The sequence below is a fragment of the Haliotis cracherodii genome, unplaced genomic scaffold, assembly GCF_022045235.1.
Source record: "Haliotis cracherodii isolate W230 unplaced genomic scaffold, xgHalCrac1.p SCAF_4, whole genome shotgun sequence".
Classification (NCBI taxonomy): domain Eukaryota; kingdom Metazoa; phylum Mollusca; class Gastropoda; order Lepetellida; family Haliotidae; genus Haliotis; species Haliotis cracherodii.
Window position 1 is genome coordinate 16385947 of NW_027266297.1, and position 12391 is coordinate 16398337.

Here is a 12391-nt window from a genome sequence, read left to right on the forward strand (position 1 = left end):
CTGTCTACAAGCATCACATCCTCACGACATGGATCCTAAGAGCGCTGAGGAAGCCTTGTTGGTACAGTCTTCCTTCATTACAACGAAGGCACGGGTTCGATTCCCCGTATGAGTACAGAAGGAGGAGCCCCTTTCCTTGTGTTCACAGGGCCCCGGCAGCGTGATTTGGCTGGACTGTTGCAAACAATAGCGTAAAACACTTTCACTCACTCACTCGTGGATCATAATTCCGCAAGTCTGTTGTCTAGTTTCAATATTTCAACTAACGTACATTATCATAATTTTTTTAATTCTATATCAATTTCCCCAAGTTACAAAAAATTTGAAGAAAATACAAATATCTACAATAGTTAAAACGTATCTAAACTTAACAAAAATATTTCGATGAAAGAAATCTAAGCAAACCAAACTGTCATTACAAGTTGTACGTGTGATTAAAATATATATTGCGTCTTATAATAATTAGGAAGTGAAATAATCAGAACGAAAGGCCCAAATATCTTCAACACAGGGACTACTCCCCAACTAACATAGAAGAGTGAAGCTAGGATGTTAATTTTACATTAGGATGGTCACACAAGCTGCATGAAGAGTACATTCCTGCTATCTTCCGTGTTACTTTGTAATTACTGCATACGGTGACAAGTAATTGGTCCTTAGTAGCTTGTCCACTCGTCATGCTAACGCCACATCAACTATTAACGCAGGAGCTGACATAACCCACATTGGCTTGTCAGGAATGACCTCGTATTTCTCAGAGAGGATAAGGGTTGGGATGATGAACCAGAAACCTGACACGGTAACTTTTGGTAAAAACATGTTGATGGGCAGTAATTGTGAGAAGGGTAGAGGTTGTTTTCCCCGAAATTGACTTTTCAATACTAGGTTAAAAGTCACTATTTATGCTGGTTTGTGAAGATTTAAGATATATATGGGTTGGATTTGGTCACAGAAGGTCAGTTTCAGATTTGCAAATTGCCGTTTTATTCTGTAGATGTTCATCCACCAGGACTTTGACGACTGAGCCATCCCACCACCTTTCAGGATATCACATGGAAGCAGTTCAAAGTGACGTTAAACCCCACTCACTTACTAGGAGCCAAGAACAAGATTCCAATCCATTTTTTTCATAATCATACATAAACTCTTTTTTAACTATAAAACTAATACACTCTTACTCAAAACAAATCTTATTTTACAAGTCGTATATTCACATAGCGGTGAAACCTAGAGATAGTAAACGTCACAAAGAACTAATAATATCTGTTTTAGTATGCAACAAGGTCGGATTCCCCTACCCAGGGCATAAGAAGATTTAGCATTTCAGATGGAGGGGAAAACAGACAGACGCATTGTCATTCATAAATTCTTCTGTGTCGGTGTAAGCCGCTCCCTCTCCACGACCTATTCATTATGCATGGTAGGCATAGGTTATGTGTTTACACATTGATCTTTAAAAACTCGATGTCTGTCAGCAGCTTTGAAATCCTTTCTTTTCCTATATTTATTAAAAACAAAGAAGAAACAAACAAAGAAGAAACACTCTGTGGTGGAGATGAAAGCCAATCATCTTTACTGCAATTATTTTCCTTAAAGAGGTTAACTTAATTGGGATGAAGAACAGTATTTCTTGCTTTTGGATGTATTGGTTTAAGGAGATTTTTTTTGTCTTAATAGCATTAACAACTCAACAATCTGTCCTCGTTCAACAAATCATACTCAAGTGGGCACATGATTGTTAGGAAGATTTGAACAAATATTTGTTAGTTCTTTCTTTCGAAGCACAAAGGTATTCTTGATTATATAAGCGTTGGAGCAAGTATGTTTTAAGCACTGTTAAGATGTATGAAAGAGAACATGTGTTCAAATAGAATATTGTATCTTTGTAGCTAAACGTAACCTAATATTGGGTAAATTTTGACTTTTCTATAAAAAAGGGGTTACTATATTTTGACTAATACTGCTACGTTTGAAACGAAACAAGTGAACATGTTTTCACACATTAATATTTTCTTGTATTTTGGTGGACACAATGCTATTCTGAAGCGTCAAACATGGCTCGTCTATTAAGAAGAGGTTTCACGTTTTGCAAAGAAAAAATATTTGCATTTTATGATCGTGTTGCCTTAGAGAAGATACCATCACATAACAGAGGACAACTGAAAAACAATTTCGGAAGTTTGAAGTATTCCAGTTGAGTGCAATTGCCATCCTGTCTACCAAACCGTAGAGACATAGTGTCCCCCAAACACATGTAGTCATTGATCAAAGTCTAAAAGCGGCGGACCCTGCAATTTGCCGAATACTAGTCAAGACACAGCAACGATGTTTCCGATCCTTTGGGGTCAGGTAGCGCGGCAAGGGACTTAACACTGCCGCGATTTTCTTCCAGTCATTCGAGAATTTAGTCGAGGATCAAGTTTTTCCAAATGAGAGTGGATTGGCTGCAATCCTCCAATGAATGAAATGTTAGAATCTGTAATCCCAACGAAGCTCTTGAAAATGAACTGCAGCTTCCAAGCAGTTACGACCACATAACGAACGTGTTAGCTACACAGATTGATGGTGGGGGTAAACCCTAAAATCTTACATTGTTGAATGCTTGAAGAATGATTATCGAAGTAAAATGCCAAATATGATATAGATGATGTTATTGTTTGGTTGAAAATATGTCATCTGAATAATGTTGCTAATATTTCTTAAATTTTCAGTTTCAAATCCATTTTAGGTTGATTGATATGTGATCAAACAAATAATTGTAGTTTTAGGCGTGTTTATTAAACACACACACACACACACACACACACTCACACACACACACGATGTAACGCGACGTTGCACGATATGTCCACACTAACTGTCCCTGGGTACACAACCGGTATCCCTGGGTTGGAGGTCATGTTGTAGAACTGGATGCAAAATGCAAAACCATAACCCCTAACCCCGACAAAGAATATATACACAAATAGTTGTTTTTAATTTACAAAACCACATTGATATATATGGAGTGCACACTAGCTCTACTGAACACAATGTCGGTCTGAACTAAACCTAGTCAACCCACACAACGGTCAGTGCCACACTGCAGGAGACACAAAACAGCAAATAACAGAAGTAGCCCTGTTCTAGCACCCTGCAGCTTCTGGGAAACATCTCGGTGGTGACCAAGGAAGCCATGTGTTTTGTCTGATCCAGGTCTGAGCCATAGCGGCTGGAGACCGAGCCATTTCTCCGACTTAAGTTGACAAATGGACATTCGAGTAATGAGGTGTTAGAAGGTAAACTGTGAAGCTTTGTTGTTTTACTTTAAAATGAGGCTTGATAGGCCAGCTGCCGTCTGCCTGACGGTATAGGAAGTGATTACCGTAGTGTAGACGGGCACCTGCCATTGAATAAAACATCGAACGCTATATATCAACACGTCCACAATGGTAAGTAACACCGTGGGCGAGATGGCTTCTTCAACTTTCTGTCTTCATTTAGGAGTCACCGAATGGCACAGAACGACAATGATCGTACGATGTGCACACGAGGTCTCCTCTGATTAAAGAGTTTTGTTTTGTTGATTTGTGTTTGAGTAAATAGTGTGTGTACTTTGCTGTATTACGGCCACTCCACGTGTGGGCAATGTCAGGTTTAACACACAGCTACATGCAAGCGGTTGTTTGGGGATTGGGAAGCCATACTACTGGTTGAATTTATACCTGGTGGTTTCCATTAATGCTAATTGACTATGTTTCATGATTATGAGCTGCAGTTGTATGTTGATTGGTTGGTTTGTTGTTTAACGCCGCACTCAGCAATATTCCAGCTATATGACGGCGGTCTGTAAATAATCGAGTCTGGACCAGACAATCCAGTGATTAATATCAGCTAGTGCGATATATCAGGTGGTATTTTACCACGACGTCATAGAATATATTTTCAAGTATATCTGGAGTAACTACATATATTTACGATATCGAGTCATCAGTTCGGGGAGTATGTGTTTTTAAAAAATATTCATCATCCAAAACTGGCTCCCACACTCGTTGATATATTTGATATCAAAAGACACTCGGGTAATATTCTCTAAACCATTCAGTCGATTTCCGACCCAAAATGATACATATATGCAAAATTTCAATTTGTCCACCCTTTTAACTTCCGACTCTGTTGTACATGCGAATATTCTGCAGCCTGTGGTAAGGAGTGAGTGAGTGAGTGAGTTTGGTGTGGTAACAAAATCTAACTTTCATACTGCTTTATGCCCATGTTAGCATTGTTTTTTCATCCTCATATTGGTATCAGACTGCGTATGAAACATGACTTTTTGTAACTAAGGATAATGTTTTTACGAAACGGAGTTCCTTTGGTATGATTTCAATGTATTCAAGCCACGACCTTTTCCCTTTTTTATAAAACGGATTAGTGTTGTTTGTCTGAAGGATGATAAGAATTAAGGCCGATAAGACTAATCTCACGTCAAACAAAGCTTTTTGGTCTACAAAGCCATTCTCCTGAGTTTTTAATGTTCAATCGTTCCTCCTAACAACATTACGGGCAACAGTTTCAACAAATCCCTCACTCATAATCTAATCCCTCACTCGAGTCCGAAGAACGCTTTACATATTAAAATACCATAAAAATATACATCAAAGTGAATATGGTATCAAGAGACATCAATATTGAATTAGAGTGTGTGTTTAAGCAGTGACCTCCGGGGACGAGATCTACAGGGCGTGTCTCCGGAGGTACGTCAGACTGGCGGAGAATCTGTTTATGATGATCGGTAATACAATAGATGTCCGAATACACAGAATCGCTGTATATCAGTTGGAATTTGAATTCCAGTGGCGGTCACACCAGGTGAGGTGAGGTGAGGTGAGGTGAGGTGAGGTGAGGTGAAATGGTGTTTAACGTTGCGTCCAAGATTACTGCACTTATATAGCGACTGCTAGTCCGGACTGATGCCGATTTATAGTGCTAGCTCACTGAGATACCATGCCGCAGTTTCACATGAATACCCCACTCAGACACAGTATACTGACTCCGAGCCGACCAGTCCGTGTTTTAGCCCCTTAATGCCGAGCGCCAGACAGGGTAACAACAAGTACCATCTTTTAACGTCCGGGCGGACGCTCTACCACTAGACCACGGAGGCGGTCGCGGTCACACCGAGTAATGCCTTGTCATACTTGTCTGTGTTTCATACTGTGCGTGATGGGTTCACAACCTACATTATTATATTCTGACATATGACAAGATGTTCACCTTACATAATATATATTTTAAAAATTGAATAATAATATGATAAGAAGAAGAAGAAGCAGAGGTATTAATGTCTTCTCGTAATCGTTCTTCTTTGATTTCCAAATATACGATGTTCAAATCCAATGGTACACAACAATATTTGAAAGAGCGTCATACAACTCTTGATTATAAGTAACAACAATTGATCAAGGTTACAACATTCAAGGCCTCAGTAAAGGTTTCAAAAAGTTTAATGATAGACACGTGGAGGGCATTTGGAAATTTGACGCATCAGTTACAAAAGATTATGTCCGATACAATTCCCTATTTGACTTGTACCATATGTTCCCGTGTTTATTTAAGGTGATGTTGTAGAACTGGGTGCAAAACCATAACCCCTAACACCGACAAATGGTCGACTCCAGACATCGCCATAAGAACTCAGTGAAGGAGATTGTGCAAGTCCGAAGTTCTGGCATGTTTGAATCAAGTCATTCACCACTCATAAAAGTCAGTTGTTGGGGAATTGTGTTATTACATTGAGATAATATTGACCGGAGATAAGTACAATGCTAAAACCGACACTGGCAAAAGGCATCAGGCCGTGAAGTCTAAACACCATTTAACCCATGTCATTCACTCACTCACCTACACAAATGAGAAGGTCCAGCGATCTGTACTCTAACGTAAATGAAGCTTTGCCAACCATGAGGCATCCTCTTCCGCTTCACAGTTTTCATATATATGTTGATAATTAGGAAATACCAGGATCCGAAAAAACTGTTTGTACGTTCATACAAGGATTTCCGATTTGTCGTGAACGACCCAGCATCATAACATACAGCCATCCCAATATAACTGACATATATACATTCAACAATGTCACTATGAAGTATACTGCAAATACGGTCATAAGGTGTTTCTTCTTTAAGGCATAATTTATCTGTCGCAGTACATGTACTCATTATTAGGCTTCTTCACTGCAGATGTCAATTTTTCTGACAGTGTGACACATAATACTTGATATGACAACTTTATGAGTCTAATTGCATAACACATTATAGTATCAAAACACGCTCAACCCCAAAGACGACATTTGACAGTAAATTCAGACAAAGGTCTTCAACCAACACTATGGCCTGTTTTGTTATGAAGAACGTTGGGAACATGACCAAGGAACGACAATATGGTTTCTTCATGTGTCTGTGGTAATATGTTTACACGTCAGGTAGCTGTAGAATTAGCACTGTGGATGACACACGACTACCAGTGGGCTCTGGTGGTAATCAGAAGGAAGCCTTATTTTCCCCACATCCGCCATTGTCTTCCCCGTGACTTCAAAGCCTGCCTGGTGAACACCACCATCTATGTTGACATAGTGCCCATTAAACCCATAGTCCTTCTCAGCTGGACCCTGAGACATTCATATTTGAAATTTCTCGTGAGCAGGACATATTTGTCTCTTGGAAAAAGCTACGTCTTCTCGAAGCCTCGGTAATGCCTTGTCAAAGGCGCATTTTGGCCTTTATTGGCAACCCTTTTTTAATTCTGTTTCCCTTATCACGTATGGAGAATGTTTGTCATCATAAATCAGTTTGCTGGGCACGGTATTACTGTCAATGATTTGCTCTGGTAGTCTCGGTAATCAAGAAAGGACGAATGAATGTGGTAATGTTGTGATAAAAAAGAAAGACAATTCCATCTTAAGAAGCATGACTTTTGTGATTAGCTCCAAGATGACTTTGTTTATTCTTTAACGGCCACGTACCGCGCTGGGCCCTTCAGAGAATCAGTATGTAGCTTGTCTAGTGGTGCCTTAATCAGTTTTGTTATCAATCAATACGTAGATGACGTCATTTGGGAAATGTGTCTTACAAATTGTTTCCGGACATAAATGATATAGTTCTTAATGGCCATGGATGTTTAAGAGACCAGCAAATGACGCTTCAAAATAAATGACATTCCCCAGTCATTGAATTGTTTGGAGCTAATGATTTATTTAGTCTAGTCCATACGGGAGGCGTCTAAATACGTTTCAGGTAGTTTCGGAACGTATTTGAATCCACTTACATTACTTGAAGCAGCTGAATTTGTCACGACCAGAAAATATGTTTGGGCTATTTTTATTCAATCTTTAAGTCATTTTTAAATGTTTATATCTTACACATGCATGTGAAACTTAAATAAATAGAAATATAATATAATAATTCAAATATTTCACTACTCAATACGTCTGAAAGATTCCAATTGTTCAGTTACGTACTTGACAATCAATATTCTTCAATTGGGTAGTCCATATGGACAAATCGAAATTCTAGACGATGATTATAGATTTGTTAAAACAACAGACGTATGCATTATGTAATTTAACATGAAAGTTAGATTATGAAAATCAATATGTAAAAGGAGACAGGCCAAAATACCAACATTAAGGCTACGTGACCTGTGCTTGAGTGCACGCCTTACCATTCTGGTTCTTTATGAAAAAATCCGGCTCGCTGCCTTTGATAAATTTCGTCCAATCATGGTCTATGGTGATATCATTAAATTAAGGAAAGGTCATTGCTTAAAGTAGAAAGGTTGTTTTCCCCTATGTTAACTTTATAGTAACCTACAGAATTCCCAACGGGCTTGTCTCTCTTGACGCCTGGTGTTAGCTTTCAAGGCCATTTTGTCTAGTGATGCTCCAAGCACAAATAAACGACGTGATTGCATTTGCATGTTTCCTTCTTTAAAACGCAACACTTTAACTCAATCACTACACAACAAAGGCACCCCAGAATCCCCTCAAGGTACGACTGATCTGTTAACCCATAATTCCTCATTGTGCAACAGGCACATAGATACTATTTACCTGACGGCTTATTGCCCGCAGCTTTTGAAGCACAGCGGATCAATGGTGCATTGTCTGTGATCTTGCCATCTGAAGGGGTAAGAGGTGGCAGGAATCCTCATTAGTGGTGAGGAAAATATGCTTTAATGTTGGAGAAGTTACGAGTAGGAAGGATCCTGCGCTCACTGCTTCGGGGTCGAACTGGTCTAAAACAAGCGCTGATGAAGCGTGTACAATGAAACTGAGCTGTTCCATCATAGGAAATATGTGGAGCCTAACTTTGACATGAACCTTCTTTTGTATTGATGTCAAAGCACGACCAAAGTAACCTATGTTATCATGTTGTGCACGTTTAATGTAAAATACAACCATGTTAAAACACCTATCAAAATTACAAGACATCGACGATTAATATTGATATTCAAAATGCAAAGTTATGAATCTGTTGCTAGTATTTGTGGAACATGCATGAGGTAAAGCGGTGTGTATTTTATCGTGGCAGATATTCTTTATTGTTTTCAATTAACATGTGACACATATAAACATGCGTGTGACTCTAACTTTGTAAGAATTTAAAGTGTTAAAATGTAAGTTACTAAATATTAAACGTCATATCCAGAGAATATCCTCGATAATCTACCGAAACAAATTTCATTGGATGACTTTCCAAACATCCTTGGTTTATTCAAATCTCTCTAGTAGAAATATAGTATTAAAAGTTAAATGGTTTAACAAAATGATCTGATAATGTTCTCTTCCCCCATAATAACGCTGAATGACCTTTAAATGATGCATGTATCGCATTTTGAACCAAGTGTAGTCATGCATTTATGTTGACTTGAAGTATTAATTTAGTAAATACAACGGACAATACAGTTCAGTGTATGCATATTTGTTGCCTGACCTAATATATGCACTGGATCATAGAGTTAGAAATTCATTATATACTGAACAAAAGAAGAAAGGAATCGTGGCTATTTGTGGGGATATATTTGTTAAATTGTTTGTTAAGTCTTCACTACAAAAAACATATCCCCCAAAACATTCACTAACCCAACATATTTTGCTCGTTATTATGTAGTAAAAATAGCGGTATGTAATGAACCGCCAATCCAAATTGAGGATCACTAGATGACTGATGTACAAATCTTTTACTGCATGTACGAGGGTTATAAAACCTGGCTGCACTTAACAGGGTTGAAGTATAATTCCCTTCTCGGCGTCTGCAATTAGTACATACCTTTTTTGCAGTTTATTGCATGCCATGCCTAAACAGTATTGATTTCTTGTGAGTTAGGGGGACGACATCTGTATGGCATTAAGTCACATGTCACTGATGACTAGACATGACCGATTATGGGTTGTCTGTTTTCGCTAAAATATTCATGTTCTGTCAATTGCCACTCTTTTCAGATTGCTGACGTCTGTGTTAAATGATATGGTGAGTCGTTTACATCCCCGTTCTTTCTTAAACTAGATGCAATAAAGATTGACTAAACGTCTAGTTAATAATGAAGATGCAGGAACAAGGAGTGCAGAAAATACAACTTGACGTCTCACTAATTGACTTACACTGTTAAAAATCTCACAACCGTTCTCTTCAAATCCAACTTTGTCCACTCCTTGTAAAATGGTATGGTGTTTACTGAGGTACCATCCACATATGGTAAACCCGATGCAAACCATCCCAGATCTTCCTAGAGCCAAACAGACTCCATTTAAACACCAATTATATAACTCCCTAACCACTACGTGTATACGCCGACATCATTATCGATCCAGCGATCCCACTACCCGATGTCCTTCTTGATGCAAACAAACCGCCTCATGCCTACGACTGCTGTTGCCACAGACGGCCCCTGGCCCCGAGCTGATATAGCGACCCCGCCCTAATTTGTCTCTCCCTAGTCCCATTGCCCTTCTTTACCCCTAAGCCCACACTCATTCTCCAAGAAAGGCCACCCACTTAAAAGCTCAAATCTCACCCATCTTGTTCAGGGTAGACAAGTTTGAGGAACTACTGGGTAGTGTTTAAAGCATTGGTAGGGGGCACGGGTGGCCCAGTCGTCTAAGGCGCCGCGATTCGCTGTGCAGAGTTGCGTCCCTCGGGCACGCCAGAAACCTATGATTGTGGGTTCGAATCCCGGTTCGTCCCGATTATGTTTCTAGGTTTGTCAGCACCATACCCGTGCTCGTGGGTTTCACCGAAGTGGTAAACGTCTGAGACCTGCATCACTTCGGGCTTTCCTCCCACATTAAGCTGACAAGCCATGATATAACTGGTATAATGTTAAAAGCGGCGTTAAACACAACTCATTCACTAAAGCATTGGTTCGTGCCCCGAAACACCGGGTTCGATTCCCCAGATGGGTACAATGTGTGGATCCAGTTTCCACTGTCTCCCTGTCGTGATATTGCTGGAATATTGCTAAACGGTGTTTTATTCGTATTTCTTTCAATACTCTCCATATTTTATATCCATTATCAATTTTAACGCTTAGTCAGATTATGCCAGATGCAATTCCCTATTTTGACTTGTGGCTTGTGTTCCTATGTTTTTAGGGTGAGCAATTTACTTGCTTTGCGTGTGTTTGTGACGGTGCCACCGGTGGGGCAGGATACGCTCACCCTTTCGCGAACATCTGGTATCATGATGATGATGGTTCATAGACACATGCTCATGACATAGTCGGAATAGAAAAGTCGACACTGCATTCAGCAGAGATAGTATGGAAAGGGTTTCGTCGCTTCATTTATTTATTTAAACTATGGGGAAATGTGTATAATGCACTTTCAGGTTTTCCTTGGTTGTGTGACTTTTGTTAATATGTTGAAAAGAAAATACAATCATTTTAATTCCTAACTTGACCCGTAATCCGTTTGTGAGAACCTTTCATTTCCCTTTCTAAACCACTGGGCCTTTCATTATCCTTCCATTTCACTTCTTAACCCAAACTAATACATGGACTTCCATCTTTACCCGTGAACCACTGGTTTCCGGTATTAACCCACATCAAGCCCTCCAACCGACTGAGATGCTTGTAAGGTCATCACTGCAAACCCATTTCCCCAGGTGACCTGCATCCTTAACCCACATCTTATTCCCACCCAAATCGAACATTAACAGGATTACCCCGAGGAGCGGGCTGAAGTTGCTGACGTGTCAATACACGTTACCGTATCACGATCATCCTCATCTTCATCTTTATGTGGAACAGTGTCAGTATTAAACTCTGATTTTTGTTATGTACAGTTGTTTCCATATGCAGGATAAACAAAAAAACAAAATATATCAAATTGATTTTTTTATTTGATCCGGGTTTCTACAAAGATGTATGAATAATACGAAATCATTGTTCACAAGGGGGAACATCACAGGGAATGACTCATTAAATATACACTCAACATTTCTCTTGATATATGAAAACGCATTCCTTCCTGTAACACAATACATTATTAACGTGTGAGCTTCTAAATGTTACATATTACTTCACATCAAGATTACATATTCCACTTTCTTTTCCTAGAGGAACCCTTCAGCTTTCTTAGATGACAGGTAAAGGCATTGTTTCCAGCCCCTGACCTAAATGGTGATAACGTATGACATGAATAAAATGTCTGTATTCACATTGGAATAATTTAAACTAAAATTACACATTTACGTACAACGGAGTTCACAATTAACAGACGTATTTTACAACATAGTTACCTTTACCGGAAAGTCTACTTGCTGTTACACATCGACAATATACACATAATATGAAAGGAGATTCTTAAGAAAGACATTATTATTCATGACTGAAACGGTACGCCATACAAATGCCATAACGGTTAAAAGACTACGAAAATATTACTCTATTAAGCACCTCTGTGAAACGTTATGGGAGTCGTTAGACGTGTATGTTGGCAAAATTATATTTTGCAAAAAAATCAGTTGCTTTGCTCAAACCGTTCTGACATTCGTAGCTTGTGTTTAAAATGGTATCAATAAAATGAAAGTACAAAATTGTCAGAACTGACCTGTTTCGATGCTGATTTGAAATATAATTCAACTCCTCACAGTAATATGCCGGTATAAAAATAGTGCCATGCCGGATAATATGCAATATTGATCTTGTTCTTTATTAGATAAAGATACGTTAATGATTCTGACACTAATGCTAGGTTACCTGAGCGACTGGCATTATTCTTTTAAGTACATCATATGTATGACATGAATTGAGTCATTTCCCAGTGCAAATGTCACGATGTCGAAGCCCCCTCTCATTGCAGTACTCATAGGGCAATCAAGGTGGATTAAAGGAGCGGTCAAGTTGTATTGTGTAC